General features: G+C 36.0%; 1 protein-coding gene and 1 long non-coding RNA gene across 3 annotated transcripts in view; both read right to left on the bottom strand.

The window, feature by feature from the left end:
* The window catches only part of DACH1 (dachshund family transcription factor 1), a 436,159-nt gene that overhangs the window by 312,793 nt on the left and 104,729 nt on the right, over nucleotides 1–18,637 (bottom strand). The gene's annotated exons all lie outside the window — the stretch shown is intronic.
* LOC147584707 (uncharacterized) lies at nucleotides 1,068–10,640 on the bottom strand. Its single transcript, XR_015252649.1, has 2 exons — nucleotides 6,231–10,640; nucleotides 1,068–5,974 (listed from the first exon to the last, which is right to left on the bottom strand). It is a non-coding gene; the product is annotated as an uncharacterized LOC147584707 (long non-coding RNA).

Below are 18,637 nucleotides of genomic sequence, written 5' to 3'. Positions count from 1 at the left end.
TGATATAAGGTGTAGTGTGTGTAAATTACCTAAAAATAATTTCTTCCCAAAAGACCGAGCCGCCAAAACAGTAAAGGTGAAAGTTAAAAGGCAAACACAAATACAATCTTATAACAACAGATTAGGTCAACAAAATATTAAATATTATGCTCTGTCACCTGTTATAATAGTACATTTCATCTCATGTTAAGCAACAAGGCAAACTAAGCTAAGTATGTCACTAGGACGAACAATCAGTATTTCTACACAAAACTTACACAGTCATTGTGATCAACATTTGTTACTGTTTTGCCACTTTATATTTAAAGACTTTATAAGTGAATTCTACATTTGCATGACATCAAATTTAGTGTTGTTTATTGTGATTTTAAAAATCTCATTCTTGTTTAGGTGATTCCTTCATCGTTTCCTTTATAACACATATGATATAAATAAAACTACTGGCTGCGGGAAGAACAAAGTCACTGAAATGCCATCTTCTCAGAGGTTTTAATCTTCCTAAAGCAATAGCAAATAAGTGGACATTTTTAAGAATAGCATAGAAAACATATGGATAACTCTTAATATAAATTCATGTCATAGCTCATAAAGGCTCTGAAGGCTCCTTCTGAGCTATTATGGTGCATGCTGTGAATGTGTATTAACGTCAGTGCACAATCATATGTTAAGTACATAATATATTCGCATATTTAGTTCTATTCAAATGCCAATTTTAAAATATACTTTTTCTGAAGTCTTGGTTTCTAGTAGCCGTAATTTTTACATTAGCATCTATCAAAATAGTCACCTACTTTGACATTATTCAGTCTTTAAAATTATATTTGAACTCCCGCAAACTAGGAAACTATCTCTTTCTTTTCGTGCGCAGTCACTTAGCTACAGCCGAGTGAGAATTTTAGGAACTTATCTTTCTAAAGATGCTCAACACTTTATACATTTTATATTAACACTCTTTAGTAGATAATAATTATGTCCCCAAACAAAATCTTTCATTCCTGCTTTTTGTAGAAAACATGACATTCTATTACAATCATCAGGTTGCCAGCAAGAATCCAAAACAAAAATAATTCATTCAAACTCTTTAATCTAGTCATTGAAGATTGACAGTATCTTTTTATACTTTTGAAAGCTCTTTTAACATTAACTGATATTTTAGTGTGGGAAGAAACTAAAAGCTTTCTACATATAAAAGTTCATCTTTTACCTCCTCACCACCATCAGATAAAAGCATAAGGGGCTTGAAGCCACACTCAGATATACTGGTCCCATAGGAATGAACCCAGCGCATCATGAGTGCAGGGACAGGCAGCAAGTGTGAGCACTGACTTAGAAAAAGAGTCATGTTATCCCAGTAAGTAAGACAAGCTAGAGAACAGTTACATGTGACCTATTAATACTACTATGCATGGGATAATAGGAAGGCCTTCTTGTTACTCAAGATGAAGGTAGCCTGGCTAGAAAAATAAGCAAACCATTGCAAATATTGTAGTGACTGTCCTGTGAATGGATTGCCACACCAAATGACAGAACTCTCTCAATTCCACTTTCCAATAACTCCAAGGCACTCGGGATGTGACAGCATGATGAATACCACAACAGACAGCTCCAATATGGTACCATTTTACCAGATCAATATCTCGCTGCAATATAAGAAAAAAGGAGCTGATATTAGTCTACACAGTGTATTACAGATGAGGTACATTTCTTCTTACTGCACTCATGCTGAACCAAAGCAATAATTCATAGATCCCTTAAAAGGTTCCTGCACCACCACATGCAAAAAAAAAAAAGCTAATCTTTATTTTAACATCTGCTGGAAGATGTTATAGCTTAAAGCAATAGGTATGCAAGTTTTTTTAAAATGTCTCTCTTTATCATTTTATCTAGATACGGGAATAGCAAAGTATATCCAAAATCTGAAACAATACAAACATTCATAGATTGCTGACATTGTTCTATCATCAGGATAAAGAAAACTGTACCCAATATTTTACTACAAAGCTACCTTAATCCCTCTGCAAGTAGAAGCCATAGAACTTTCCACATTTGGGGTGTATGAAATATAATCAATTCTCCATTATCTGTGATGGTTTATTCTTTTTCGGATTATTCCATATTTCCTTTTCAAAACCAAAGTCACCGTGATCAAGTACTCATACTTAGCAAGACCCACAGAATAGGAAGCTGCCAAGAGTTCTTACCTACTGTACAAAGAATATTAGTTGCTAAGTGTACAACTCATTGAAAGTAATGCAAATAATTCTAATGACAGAGTCAAAATATAAATGATGGAGTGTTTTGTTGTTTTAAAATATTCTAATTTGTTCAAACCACAAGTACAAGGAGAAGTCAGAATAACAGATCATGCTAAATCCAAAGCCACCTAATTCAGACTTAATTTGACTCATGATTATCTTCTTTAATCCACTCTATTCATCATCTACTGGAGTGTTTTTCCTTTTCCTCATTTTCTCTCTTTTTTTTTTTCATAACCTGTTTCAGTAAAATAAATATTTACTTCCTGAAACAAAGTTCTATTAAATTAAAACTGTTCTATTAATGCTTTGTAGAGGAACTTAGCAGCAAGCTCACCTGAGTCCTGCTTCCTTTCCAATCATGCCCATTTCCGTTCTGGCACCACCCAAAGATCCTAATATAGAGATCCTCAATCAACATTTCTGAAAATCTGACACTGGCTTCTGCCAGTCTCCTGCCCAACTGCAGGTAATAGTTGACCCCCACTTACCTCCCTCACTGCCACTCACTGAAATGTCTGCACTGTGCTAGTGAAGTCTGTGACATATAGGAGTTAATACTTCACAAAGCTATGACTACTCCCAATATTTTCTAGTGTTGCCAACCTGAACCGTGAAGTAGGTCAGCACTAAGAGTTTTGTTTTACAGATAAGGAAAATGAGGTTTCAGAGGTTAAATGTCTTAGCCCATTGACCCAACAGCTGTCAGAATTTAGTAACCATTCTCTGGGCCAGTGCTTTCCAGCCCAGATTTTGTAATACCCCAGGGTGTCTCACATTTCCTAAAGCATTTCATGAAATTCTCAAAAAACATTCAATTAAAGACAAATATAGGCCAAATTATATATTTTAGACATAACCAGGAGAAACGGCACAAATATATAGTGCATCACAACTTGGTAAAGCATGGAAAACTGAGCTCTCTGGTAGTCCACTGCAAGCCAGGCAAGTCTTAGGAACAAGATAAAAACAGAGAGGTGTAATAATAAGACAAGCACGCTACCAGTCATTAAATATCATCTCATCTTTTGCACACGTCACATTTAATACAATTACATTTTTATTCAGGAGAAGGGCAAAAATATAAGGAAATAATAATCATAAAATACTGTTGTCTCTTGATCTGCTCTTTGAAAATTAGCAAGAAAACTGATTAACTTTGTCTATGGGTTTTGTTTTATCATCTTCAAGGTAATTATACAGACTGAAAGGTTGCCTAGAAACGCTTGACTTGGCTAATATTGAGAAAGGGTATTCAACAGAGTTACCACTAATATTTATCTCCCCAGTTCATGTAGCTTATTTCTTTAAAGCAGACATCGATCAACTGTGGCATAACAAGAAAGATGTGTTTATTTTATGGACATTTATTAAAATACCACACATGAGTGAGGACACAGAAAGATACTTGAAACACTAAAGCTGTTCCATAGTTAGATGCTTCAACGTGGATCCTCATCATAACAGCAATGCTAATCAAAGGATATTAAAATTAGCCATTGCACAGGAATTGTACTCCTCAAACTTACCTTGCCACATCAGGAGGTAGACCAAACAGGTATTAAGCTGGTTACTCTGACCAAAGCTAGCAATAAATCTTAACTCTCTTCTTTTTGCCGTGGAGGCAACTGAGGCCCAGAAGTGCAAATCATTTGCCCAACGTCACAATGTTAGTGTCAGAGGTGGGAAGATCTCCAAGTTAGGCCCAATTTGTCCCATTTTACCAATGGTACCCTTGAGGTTCAGAGACATTCCAGGGCTACTGAGAAGTAGAACTTGGGCTAGAATGCATGTATTCTAACTTTCAATTTGGTAGATGAAGAGGAACTCTTGTAGCCATCCATTTCTACACATGTAGCTTTCCAAATATGAGATACTTCACTCCTCAAATTAATGTCTAATAGAGACAAACTTGTATATTCAGTCTTCAAATTCAATTAAGGCTGTCCCTTGACTACTTCCTCCTTTCAAATGAATTTCAAAAGTGTTTATTTCAATCATAGCATTAGAAACAAATACATACAAACCCCTACTGTTTAAATTATTATACCAGGACAAAAGAACACAATATAATATTCACTACAGATAACTAATTCCTTAGTTGAGTAGGAGGCAAAAAATTTAAAAATTCTAAATATTAAAGAAAAATGTTAAATTCTTTTAATTCAAAAAACCTAAAATGCCTAAAACAAGATATTTAATAGTGTACTTGGACCTCATTTACTAGGAATTCCCTTTCTATTTCCCACTACTTCAGGGTTCTGAGAGTTGAGCATACACCTCTATCATTTGTCATCAGGTTTGAACTTTTTCAGAATACTGACAGGCATTAGATTCTGGTTCAGGGCTGGTTTTGCAAACAACGGAAAATTTTTTTTTTATTTTGAAAGATACTATTAAAAGTTGAATAGCCACTATGTCCTAGACACTGTATTAGGAATCAAAGAAATAAAGGTCAAGATAAAGAAAAGGTCCCTCTAAGTGGATGAACTCACAGTCTAATAAGACTGATATGAAAAGAGATAATTATATTACAAAGCAATTAGCTTTAGGGTAGAAACAGAAGTGAAGAACTTCAGAAGTACAGAATATTTAACAGAAAAATTTGAACTCCATGACTGGTTTTCTTCTTTTTTTTTTTTTTTATTTTTTTATGTTTATTTATTTTTGAGAGAGAGAAACAGAGCACGAGTGGGGGAGGGGCAGAGAGTCAGGAAGACACAGAATCTGAAGCAGGCTCCAGGCTCTGAGCTGTCAGCACAGAGCCCAACACGGGGCTTGAACCCAGGAACCTAGAGTTCATGACCTAGGCTGAAGTCAGAAGCCTAACAGACTGGACCACTCAGGTGCCCCTCGATGACTGGTTTTCTAAAATAAATAAATAATCATAACTTTCAGAGCATATTTATAAAGTTTGCTTTAAACTAAGAATGACCAAATATCTGATTATCATAGAAATGTCAGATTCACGTACATGCTTGCATGCCTGCTTTCCACCTGTGAGAATGACACAGTGAATTTGAAGGATCAGGGGAAATAATGGCTCACATTTCATATTTGTAACAAAAAATTCATACACTGCTGCTGTCTGATTACTTGGTTAAGTAAAATTCAGTGCAATAAACATGAGAAATAGGTATTAAAAGTTCCAGTAACAATGTTACACATGTTTGAAGATTTTTGAAAGGGCTCATTATTGACAAAAGTAGTTTATTTAGCTTGAATAATTAATATTATGCCTCAGTAACTCATAATAAACATGCATTCAATTAAATGTTAAAATATCACTTGAATCAATACATAATAATTCAAGAGTCAGGATCAAAAGAAAAATTAAGTAAAACTATTTTAATGCCCTAAATGCCATAAGCACTAGAGCAAAAACAATAAAAGGATATTTGATTTTTATAAGCATTTTCTTTGGGGCTTTCATAAAATGATGTGGACCAGCGGCCAAGTCCTGGCTCCTAGAGTCTTTGCTATCCGGCCTGAGCAAATCACCTAACCCCACTCCACCCCCCACCCACTCCCCACCAGGGATCACTTTTCCCAATCATTGAAATGGGTGTGACGTCACCAATCTCACAGGTGTATTGTTGAGAAGCCAAAATGATTCTTCAGAGTGCTTTGAAAGTAGTGTCAGTGGTTGATCATCACAACAAAATTTTTCTATCATGCTTTTCAGGGTTGAATCAATAAAATGCATAGAAAGATGTGACCTCGGGGCGCCTGGGTGGCGCAGTCGGTTAAGCGTCCGACTTCAACCAGGTCACGATCTCACGGTCCGTGAGTTCGAGCCCCGCGTCGGGCTCTGGGCTGATGGCTCAGAGCCTGGAGCCTGTTTCCGATTCTGTGTCTCCCTCTCTCTCTGCCCCTCGCCCGTTCATGCTCTGTCTCTCTCTGTCCCAAAAATAAATAAACGTTGAAAAAAAAATTAAAAAAAATATATAAAAAAAAAAAAAAGAAAGATGTGACCTCAAGTTCTAAATGAAGGATTAAATTTACAAAATACATAGCAACAAGGTATATATGAATTTGTTTCTATAACTAAAAACTATGTTTCTATTTTAGAATTACGTGTCTAATTATGTTTATGGAAACCTAAACATAAACATATGTTGTTTCCATAAACATAAGTAAAACATAATTATTACTATATGATTAAAAGGAAATCTATATTGTTTGTGGAATTGAGAGCCAATTTGATAATATCAGATATTTTTAAGTTGACCACAAAAGATACAAACACCTGAGAGCAAAAAAGAGGCCCAGGACTGTGCAGTCACTGTCCCTTCCTGTAAATGTTAAGTGTGTTAAACAGGGTTTAAACTAGTAGGTAACAACTGCCCAGAGAAATTGTCGGTTTTTCTTTAGAGACTGATAAATACTCATTGTGTGTCAGATGTGATATGTATATGTAAAATAGATTAACAGAGGCAGAAATACACTTTCATGAAAAGGACTAGCAAATTTAATATTTTAAGCTATTGATATTGTAAAAAGAGACCAGGGGAAAACATCTCTGCCTAAAGAAGCATAAGGAGTGAGACTGAGAAACAAAACACAGACATTGCTTCCAATTTGTTTTTAAATGTCACGTACATATAAAGTCCTTCAAAGCAATCAAGAAACTGTAAGTTCAAGTGATAACAGACCTCTATGAAATGCAGTTGCAAGAAACAGAAGAGCGTTTAGGTCCTGAGACCTCCCCCACCCCCGAAAAATACCCCCAAATGTGTCGATATAATTATTTAAGTAATAGCCTGAAACACTTTGAAAGTCACCATTTAATAAAAGTACTCTCTTCCTGGGCATGATACATCTCAACAGGAATATCTATCTGAATTCTTAATGGACCTGCTGAAGTTAACAACAAATAAATGAAAACAAGTAAGTATAAATATCTGCTATATTAAAAGATGACTGAGTGGCATATAATTCCTACTAGTAATTCTGTGCCCATGTTGAAGTTGAAATTAGTACACAGTTAATGCCTGCTTTGAAGAAAGTTATTATGTACCTTCCATACTGCAAACCAATAAACTCCCCCTCCCTCCCACTATGTTGTTGCTAGCCTTTGTCTTTTTTTTTTTCCTGTGGTCCTGTTTAAATTCTCACCTTGCTCTGCCCTTGTCATCAAGTCGTTCAAGCACAAAGCAGGGAGCATGGGGAGTGTTTACTCATTTCCCAAGTCCATTATCTTACACATTAATCACTGGTCTGGAACTTTTGGACAATGCTGAATCTGTTACCTTTTTTTTCCCCCTTTCTGGCTGCTTTACTCATGAATCTGACAGTTCACCAGTTTCAGGCTGCACTTACACTTGATGACCTTTTCATTTGATTAACTATTTTTGTCCCTTAAAACAGTAAAGACATGTCGTTTGGAGTCCAGAGGAACCGTAACGAACTTAAATGCGGAAGATGAAGCCCTTATTTTTCAAATAGTGCTTTTTCTTCATGGAAAGGCGAACCAACGGAGCTAAATCTCTTAAATATTAGTTTGTGAAAATATTTGTCTTTGTTGGAATTGAGCCGGTTCTCTTTCCCACCGCCCCCCTTCCCTCACGATTATTAAGTGTCATTTTCAAAACAAAACAGTAATGAGAAATTCTGCTTAACTTTGGAAAGCAAATATTTTTAAATTTTAAAACAAACAAACTTTTTACTCTCTAAAATCTCCCCAGTTCTTGCATAATATGAAGGGGTTGTTCTGGGAATCCAAAGTTAAGGTTCAGTAATGATTACTAAACCAAGAGAAATAGATGTAAAAAAGCAGGACAGCTGGAGGCTCTTGAACTATAGTTGTCAAAAGATTTGTTTGTGAAACATGCATTTTATTGCCTTGTATGCATGTTATAATGAGGCATGGACAACTGCAACATTACACTTAATGATTGCATTTCTTGTTTCAGCCAGTTTCCTTGTCCTCTTGCAATTAACGTTTTCCCAGATCACCCAAGGCTACTTTGTCAGGAAAAAAAAAATCTGAAATTCACATAAATGAGCAATGTCAATAGTTTAGAAAGAGTTTACTTAGAGAACAAAGGGCCCTTATGAGGCACTAGTGAGAAGAAATGGGGAAAAAATGAGTCCTCACAATGTAAGCCTTTTCTTAAAGAGACTTGTTATCAAGCAGTTCGGGATAGTCCCTCAAATCTGCATTAAAATGCATTTCATTCCATTGACTCATTTGCATTAATTTCTCCCATTATATCTGAAAATGGCTGAATGTCTACCCAACACAATGCCACAGCCTATCACAGGCTACCACGGCGGCCCCAGGTGCCAATTTACTCCTCTTAGTTCTTTTCATTCTGTTTGCTGATTCTGACAACTGGAGTTCTCCTCTCAGTCCGAGGGACTTTTCAATTGGATTTGCTCGTGGTGACAAAATTGTTGCTTTGCTGAGAGGAGGGGGTTCTTTGATTGAGCGTCTATCATGCTGCCATGGGAAAGCGAGAGGCGAATGATTCTCAGTGGCTTCTGATTTCCAGTATTTGTTCAGCATTAGGCCCACTTATCTCCAGAAGAAAAAGCAACATGTAGAAAGAAAGTGACAGGCAGAAACACACTCACTTGCTCCTTCATTCTCACTGCGCTCTGTATTCAAACAAGGGGGACCTATTACACTGAAAGCTCCAGATCAGCCTCACTCAATTATCACAGTTAATCCTTATAGCTCTATAAAGTAAATATTTCATTACAATTTCAAATAAACAGTCACCCAATCTAATGAAGCAAGAACTCAAAGTGGCAATGTCATAGAACTCGTTACCGTCATCAAAGGAAAGGACACAGCCTTGTCTACTAATAATGAAAAAATGGATACTGGCATATTTATGAACTCAAGGGTGTGTGGTGGTGAAGGGTTGCACCCTCCCCCCCTTAGTGCCATTGACCAATTTATCTTTCCAAATACAATTCAATTATCAAAATTCTATTTGTCTTTTATCTTTCCCTTTATTTCTCTCTTTCTCACCCCAGTCGCTCCTTCGTGCTAGTAATCTGCCTCACAGTCCATCATCGGTACACAATGCACTTGGCACATTCAACAAGAACTTTCCTTTTTTTCCATGAACATCAGAGAATCTTGATATGGCGTTTCAAATTCAGGAATCTTACAGAATATAAAGTGATCATTTTCATGATCCATTGTCTCTACATCAATGTTACCTTAACCCTTTATCTTGTATGTCCTTTAATCCTTTGTCTCCTACTCTTATGCTCCAGGGGAAGAACATCTAAAAATAACTCTCATTTCACCAAATTTTAATAATTTGAAAAAAGCTTGAATTGAATAAAGATAAGTAGATTAAGTCCTTAATCAAATGTTGCATTACCTCTATGCTACTCTCTCATTTTAATCCTAATCTTCAGTCCCTTGGGGAATCATTTTCCTTAAATTATTATTTCATCCTTCTTATTAAATACTCTAATAGTCATTATATTTTCACACTTTTATAATTCACCCTATTGGACAGAAGAAGGTACAACATGTGTAATAGGACAATTTCACCTGTATTTGTTAGAATTTACTCAAAGGGTCGAAGGGGTCCCGTATTATACATTATGACACAAACCTTCTCTAGTTAGATGCTGACTACAACCGCCTCTCCCTTTCTCTCAATTTAACTATGCTCTGTTGAACTATCCTCTAATTATTGTCTCATAGAAGTTAGATGAATGGTCTTTGGCTAGTGGTGAAGATTTGCATTTTTTTTCTTTCCTCTGAGATTCTTAAATACTTATTCTCCTTTAAAATATCACCTGAAATCACTATTGCCCAAACACGTAGGGTCATACAAATCACCGGGGGAGGTTTCTTAAAATACAGGTTTTGATTCAGTAGATCTGGAGTGAGGCCTGGGATTCTGCAGTTTTTAAAAATGTTTATTTATTTATTTATTTTGACAGAGAGAGAGAGAGTGGGAGAGGGACAGAGAAAGAGAGAGGGAGAGGGAGAAGGAGAGAGAGAGAGAGAACAGAGAGAGAGGGAGAGGGACAGAGAAAGAGAGAGGGAGAGAGAGAATCCCAAGCAGGCTTCACACTGTCAGCGTGGAGCCCGAGGAGGGGCTCCAATTCATGAACTGTGAGATCATGACCTCAGTTGAAATCAGGAGTTGGACACTCAACTGGCTGAGCCATGCAGGTGTCCCTGGGATCCTGCATTTTTAATAAAATCACAGGTAATGCCAATACTGCTGGTCCCAGGACCATACACTGAGAAGACAAGAACTAAACTCCTGTATGGTATTTATAATTTTTTGGTATTTATAATTTCTATAATAAAGTTACAAGTAGTGGATCTTGAGAATATTATTCAGAGAAAGCTACATGTATAGTTTTCAACACTGTTTTAATTTCATTAATAAAGATATCTAAAATATGGGGGCGCCTGGGTGGCGCAGTCGGTTAAGCGTCCGACTTCAGCCAGGTCACGATCTCGCAGTCCGTGAGTTCGAGCCCCGCGTCAGGCTCTGGGCTGATGGCTCAGAGCCTGGAGCCTGTTTCCGATTCTGTGTCTCCCTCTCTCTCTGCCCCTCCCCCGTTCATGCTCTGTCTCTCTCTGTCCCCAAAATAAATAAACGTTGAAAAAAAAAATTAAAATATGAATGATTGTATTAATAAAGTTTCCTAAAATACAGATTTAAGTAAGAATGTTACTACTGTTATTAATTATACATTCATAATTGAGTGGTTTGATATGTACACATAATTATTAGCTCTTTCCATCCACATGACAACTTTAAAGGCCTCTGCTATTGTGTTACTCACATTAATGAAACAGGCTAGAATACTGAGTCGCTGAAATAAAATAACTGGTTCAAGGTAGAGGCTGGTACTCAAGTATTGCCTGCAAATGCACTGTCCGTGAAGTACAGTTCAAATCAACTTGACCCCCCATGTCATTGGATCTCAGTCTATGGCAACATGGACACTTAACACATTTTATACAAGGGTCCATAGTGTCGTAGACACTCTTCTGGGCCTTCTGCTTTCAGATGTGAAAGGACAAGCAAAGCTCCTGCCAGCCTGGCTCTGCACTACAAGTGAGCAACTGAACAAATTAGGGAGCAAAAAACACTGAGCAAGAAAATGTCAGATGTGGGTATGTGCCATGAAGAAAATGCTGTCATGGAAAAGAGCGTCAGAAAAGTACTTAGGAATGCACATCTTAGAAATAAGTATATTTTCAAATTTTATGTTTAAGATCCGGTATTACTCTTGTTATTATTGGACCACATTAGCAACTTAATTTTCCTTAATAATTTCAGTTCACATAAACCTGCAAACAAGCCTAAGCGGCTTATCACTGGTATAAAGAACTGTGCTCACAACACAGATATGGAAACACATGTTTGAAGACTGTTACCTTTGGTATCATCTCCTATATATGTTGCTTTCACTGATATCTTAACACTCTCTGAGCCCAGTGTCATAATCTTCATCATAAACATTAACACTTACCTATCATTTTATTTAATGGTTTTGTTGAAAACATCTTACATGTTAAGTGAATTAATAGTACAACGGCTTTGTCAAGTATAAAACTGCTGTAGCCACTTTCCAGATTATAAAACCGAGGCACAGAAGACAACTATAAATCCAGATTTATGTGGCTGGTAAGCATCAAAGTTAAGTTTGAAATCTGGGCAGTTGCATTCCAATGTCTGTGCTCTTAATAGTTTGCCTCTCACTCTTGTTTATAAAAAAAAAAAATGACAGTTATAAATGATTTCCAAGATTCTATTCGCTCACAAATGCTAAAACCCAATGATACTGATTTAAAATATAAAGTCTAAAGGTCAGGCTGTGTTATTGTCTGTTTGGTTTTGTTTTTTGTTTGTTTGTTTGGTTGGTTGGTTGGTTGGTTGGTTGGAATATTTAAGTGTTTAGAATTATGCAGAACTCTGATTAAAGTTACCCACTTTTAAATTTTTTTTAATATTTATTTTTGAGAGAGAGAGAGAGAGAGACAGAGTGTGAGAGGGGGAGGGACAGAAAGAGAGAGGGAGACACAGAATCCAAAGCAGGCTCCAGGCTCTGTGCTGACCTGAGCTGTCAGCACAGAGCCCGATGCGGGGCTGGAATTCAAGAACTCTAGAGATCATGACCTGAGCTGCAGTTGGACACTTAACCGACTGAGCCACCCAGGCACCCCATCCCATTTTTAATTAGAGATTCTGCATTCCTTCCTTTATATACCTTTGAAATCAGGTAGATTTCAAAAACAGAAGATTACATATAGAAATAGTAAATCTAATAATCGATCATTAAAATAAAAGTGTCACATATGTAATTTACAAAGGCTTGTGCTCCACAGGAAATACTGGTCAGAATAGTTAGCACTATATGATTCTTTAATGCAATGGTTGGATTTTAAAAACAAATTAATCTTTTAATAACATTCAGTGTTTAGAAGATTAAATATGGATGATTTAAGTAAGAACATCATTACCACTATGAATAATATTAATAATTAGCTGCCTTAATGTACACTTCATTTTTCACTATTTTTATTCTCACAATATTTAAAGTCTCCAGCAGTTCATTATGTTATAGTAATAATACAAACCTCAAAATTATCACATACACATACACCCTGCTCAAAGAATTATAATACACTTAATTGTATAAAACTGTAAATTTATGTTATAACTTAAATAAAGAAAATGTCCAATAAAAGCACAACAAAAGAGAAGTGAAGGCAGTGATGAAGTCTCAAAATGTTGTTGCCTTGAGATATGTCAGTTTGATGTCAGTTTGATCTGTTTCACTCCACACATCTAATAATTGCCTGGTCTAGTTGTGCTTATACAGGTGCTTAATCTATGCTCAACACATGAAAGTTTTCATTTTACTTTTTTACTCTTTAGGGTTTGAAGATATGCCAATGCAGTAAATATGCGACTACTCCATCTCCGGTAGGAGAATTCTCTGTAGACTGATTTCCTAGGCACCTTGATAGCTGTTTACATCTTGAAATATATTGGTCTTTTGGTTTTAGCAACAACACTGTAATTGATTATCTTTTTAGATCTTTAACCACGCCTCCTTTTTTCACTGAATCCTCTCCTGATTTTCCTAAAAAGTAAATACTATTCAGAGTTTCATTTTTAGCTCTTCCCTCTCTCTCTAAATCACCTTTTCCAAGAATTCCCATTCATTCCAATTTTCAATTTCCAAGTAAGGTGCAAAGTGGTCCCCCCATTGATATAAATACCGTTAACTAACTCTGGACACCACCATTTGGCTATTGCACACTTATCACAAATACATTTCCATGAATTGGTCACCTTTTCCCAATTCCCCTCCTCCTTTTGTATTCCCTTTCCTGCTGAACCATCCATCAACTCATACAAACCAGACATTTGGAAGACATTAACTTCTGACTTCACCTGCTCCTTGCATCTCCTCTCATTAACAAACACCTAATATGTGATCATATTCCACTAGTTCTTTCTAGCCTTTAAGGCACTGTTACATCCACTTCTCCCTCTCCATTCCTGTGGTGACTGTCTTAGCAAAGGCTCTATTTATTTGCTACCCAGACTGTTAACAATAGTCTCCTAACTAGGCTTCTTGCCTCTGTGAAAATTAAGAAAAGGAAACATCACTAGGGTGGAATCAGGTTTGGCAGGGGGCGCCGTCATGCCTTACGACTCATTGTACATTGCAGACCCAACCAGAAGAGAGAGACCTACTTGTGCCTTGCCTGTGAATACTATTTTACTATGGCAGCACAGAGTAGGAAGGCTTCCTCCTCCCCCGCTGGCAACACCCCAGCAAATGAGAGACAATCACAACTCAGCCAGTCAAAAGTCACTATGCTTCACACTCCCAGTTTATACCAATGGACTTTTTTGTTTGTAACAGCTCCTCCCAACTTCCTGCTTTCCTCTACAAGAGTGCAGTTCATCTCCTTTGCTCCTGGGAATTGACATACCTTGCATGTCCTGGAGTACAATTCTCTGTTATTCTTGAATACACCCATCTTTTGCTGGTAAAGTAACTGGCAGTTTTATTTTGAAGGTTAACACCTCCAATTGTACTGCACTTTCCAACTGGACCCCCAGTTGGCTGCTAAAGTTTTGCTTACGCCATGCAAATTTGGTTATGTAATGTGCTGTAGTAAGTCTTTCTCATCCGTAATATTTCCTCATTGCTTTCAGAATATAATCTAAACTCCATAGACTAAATGACAGCCTTCATGATCGGCCCCTGCCTATCACTCCAACCCATCTTTAAACAGCAATAATAATAGTTGTCATTGCATGTGCCTGGCACTGTTAAAATGCTTTTATATACCATCTTATTTACTCTTTCTATCAACCATAGGAAGTGGGATTTGAGACCCCCAATTTTACCAGTAATGTTCTCAGATTTAACTCATTGAAAAATCACTGGATTAGAGAATAACAGAGCCTGGGGCTAAAACAGGTTCAAACTAACAGTGAGGTCCTTACAACCACTTTTCTACCCCCACCCCCCAAACCCCCAAATTCCCTCCCCTCTTTACCTTTTTCCCTTTCTGCTCTCAGTTCTAATCCAGCAGTTTTCAACCCTCGAGGTACATTAGAGTGTATAATCACCTGGGAAGGTTTTAAAAACCTCAGTGGCCTGGCTTCACTCATCTCTTAAGATTTCTATTTTGTTAGTGTGAAGTAGGGTCTGGGCATCAGTATTTTTTAAGAGCAGCCTAGATTTTTCTAGGGTGCAGCCAGGTTTGAGATATGCTGCCTAATGAAACTGAATTATATATAGCTACACGAAACATCATGCAACCTCTTTATATCTGATCCCAGTGACTGTAATTCTTTCTCCCTATGTAATTGTGTATCCTGGATGTTTGAGCTTCCTGCAGATGGAAGTCGTGGATTGCTTGGATTTATAACTGATGTGACTGGTGGGCAGTAGGCCCTCAACAATAACTGATTAAATACATACGACTTGCTGATTGCTCTTACAAAGACTTTGTAGGAATTAATATGAATACTGAAATGTAATGTTTTGAAGTCCCTTAAATTTCCCAGAAGCTAGGAAAGAATAAAAGCCCCAAAGAAAATGATTTTAATACATGAAATTATTTACACATAAAAAGTGTCAGTATCTTCCTGCAAAAAGGTCTTAGATGAGGACCAAAAAAGTTATTTTTCAAAGTTTTGTAGTGATTAGCATCATGCACAATGTACATGAAAACTCACAGGCTAGAATGATAGAGTAAGATAACAAAGTCAAGGAGAGATCTTATTTTCTGGTTGAGACTCCCCTCCCTTCAGATAAAACAGATCGTAAACACTACACCTTTATGCAACTTCCACTTTCCCCCAGTGACACTACATTTTCCTGATGACTAATTACTTAATCATTGGGAGACTAAAATATCATATTACTTGGCAACTGAAATATCATACTATTTGACATTGTTTATCAGTAAACTGACTTAATTTTATTATTGATACAATGATTTAAGTTTCTATTATAATCTGGGCTATTCCTATAATTTTCACGAAGGAAGAAATTTAGAAATTTTAGCTTATTTACATAAGGTTTTATGAACATTTTAATAAGATCTAAAAATCCCATCTCTCTGCTATTATGTAAAACGAAAAGCTAAGTTATAGTATTTTGAGGGGTGATTTGGTGGGGGGATAAAATACATAAGAATATAAAGAGAATCTGAATGCCCACATAATAAAAATTAATCATGGTGAATTGCTTTGGGGAGAATCATACACTTGACCCACATTGAAGACTGAAATATTAATCCATTTCTATGACAGAGATCAAGCTTCATAGTCGCTTTTTATCCTCCTCATAATAGAAGCAACAGTTGTAAACCATAATGTTATAGTTCAAACAATGCCCCCCCTAAGACTTCAAATTTATTATAGCATTCATCTCCAAGACAAAAGACCTGGTGTAGGAAAAAAGCTCTTTTTAGCAAAAAGCATGGTTGTTATTTATGGCTCAGATGCAAAGAATGAGTTTGGGGAATTTATCAGAGATGAAGGTATGAAATGTTTTAGCTTGTTCTTCTCTCTCTAATCCATAAACCATTTTCTCAGCCACCCAAGTGAATTCTAATGGAACAGGAATGATGAAATAATATTTTCCTAGCCCTTTAACACTTTTTCTTCTGTGTAAGTTTCAGTGAGATGAGAAGAATGTGATTTCTTAAAATTAAGGATATTTTAAGCAGCAGATAAGCAGTATTTTCCAATACTATGTAATTTAGTCCCTGGGGCAAAATTCAGCATTTTTAATGATAGTGTTTATGTGTTTAATTCTGAAAGTCCCTACTATTACTATTAGTATTATTATGGGCTATCATGAAATTAGAATATCAGAATAAGCACATTTTCACTAAAACTATTTCAGTAATAGAAGTCCCGTTATTGCCTCTGAAAACTCAACAGTGTTACTCAACCTCTTTTATTTGAATATTCTTAATCATTAGCTATACCTGCATCAGCACTCCTTAAAATAAGACATGCCATCATCAAAACCAAAATAACTTATGGATTTCCTATTGCCCATCCTTTCTTTTTGAAATGAGTATAAGGCCACAAGAGGGGCGTTTATTTCTCTAATGATCAGGACTGGGAGAAGCCTCATGCAGGTAGGAAGGTGTGGGATATAACAGGAGGTAATGAAAATTCATTCTTTATACTCACATATTGCTTTCCTTAAGACGAAAACATATTCAATAAATGGGAGTGGGGAAAAATGCAAAATGTACAGTATTTGCCCTCAAGAAAGTAAAATGTTTGTAGTTTATGCACTTTTAAAAGTGTTATAAGAACAGCTCTATGGTGCTGAGCACAATGAATGAACAATAAAGATGCCATTTGTTTTTTTCTTTCCTAATTCAAAAAAAGACAGGTAATTTTAGAACAAAATAAAGCAGCTGGAATAAAATATGGAATAATCCTTAAACTGAAAACCTTTCCTGGCATTGTTTGATAGATGGTATACTGCTTCTATTGTTTGCCAAATTCCATTTAAATTGCTCAAACAGCTCAAGGAAAATGTGGACTCTATCTGGACAGTTTTTAACATCATAATCACTGGAATTAAGAACAACCCACTGCTGAGTTATTTGCCATCATGCATTTCGATTGCACATTTGCTGAGTGTTGGTGCTTTTTCTCCCCCTAGTTTTGATACTATAATTCCTTTGCCACAATTTTCATCTGTATTAGACTACTTTAGCTTGACATAGAAATAAAAGTTAATTAGTTTCTATGGCGACCTATGCATTAAACATTGCAGTTCTCTCAGATTTGTAAATACATTCCAACTTAGTATTCAGAATGCAATGTGTATAAGCATTCAGTACAAATAGTGTGAGTTTGTTTGCAGTTAAGATAGAATAGGGACTTGAGCCAGATGACATAATTCATTTGAGTATACAGTGTCAGTGAAAGATGTCCTAAATTTGACATCTATGTGCCTTTTACTTATATTTAAAGCCACACACGTCTTTCCAATATTTTTTCTAAATGCTTCTTAACAATTTAATACATATACTCTACACAAAATATCTTAAATTTTTCTAGGCTCATTTTAGGTGCAAAGTGCTAAATAGGGGCCATTTCACTAAGCCAATAGAGTCTGGACTTTTTTCTCTAAAAAGTAGTTTGCAAAACTTTGTGCACAATAAAAACACTTGTAGAACTTCTTTAAAAGTACGAATTTCTCAGTTTCACCTCCAGAATGTGAAATTCAGCATATGTAGGATGAGACCAATGAATCTACACTGTTATCGTGCACCCTAGTTGATAATAATGTTTGCGTTGGTAGGATCACTTTCATAAAACACAGAATGTAAATCAGATACTCTTTAACCAAATGTAGCCAAAAAAAAAAAAAACAAAACTTTTAAGTTATCAAGTTATCAGCATATCACGATTTTAGTACTCTTGTGAAACATTATTTCTTATATTGAGGGTATAAAAATCAGGCTTCTCACACCATTACTCTAATTTTAATTTCTTTGGAGCAATAAATAATATTCTTCATAAAGAAATCTTCCAGAAAGACCAAATATATCAGTTATTGATTGAAATTAATAACATGTGACATGATCCTATGCATAAAGACCTTTCACAAAAAGCAGATGATTTACATGAAAAAGGAGGCTAAATTTTACTATCCACTATTTTCTACAGACAATATTCTTTCTCTATCATGGGAAAGGCAAGCTGTAATACATTATGCTTTGGGATTCTAATCAGAAACCTATAAACAATGTATAACTTACAAATGCCCTTCAGTGCATTAGAATACTTTTAGTACAGCTTTAAAATTTTAAATCAATTCTGCCATTCACTCCATATTATTTATCTTCAATTTCTCCATATTTTAAATGTCAC

Source organism: Puma concolor, chromosome A1 (genome assembly GCF_028749965.1).
Source record: "Puma concolor isolate L17-30 chromosome A1, mPumCon1.1.hap2, whole genome shotgun sequence".
NCBI classification, from domain to species: Eukaryota; Metazoa; Chordata; class Mammalia; order Carnivora; family Felidae; genus Puma; species Puma concolor.
The sequence above is the reverse complement of the archived record's forward strand: the minus strand, read 5'-3'. Positions and strand labels throughout refer to the sequence as shown.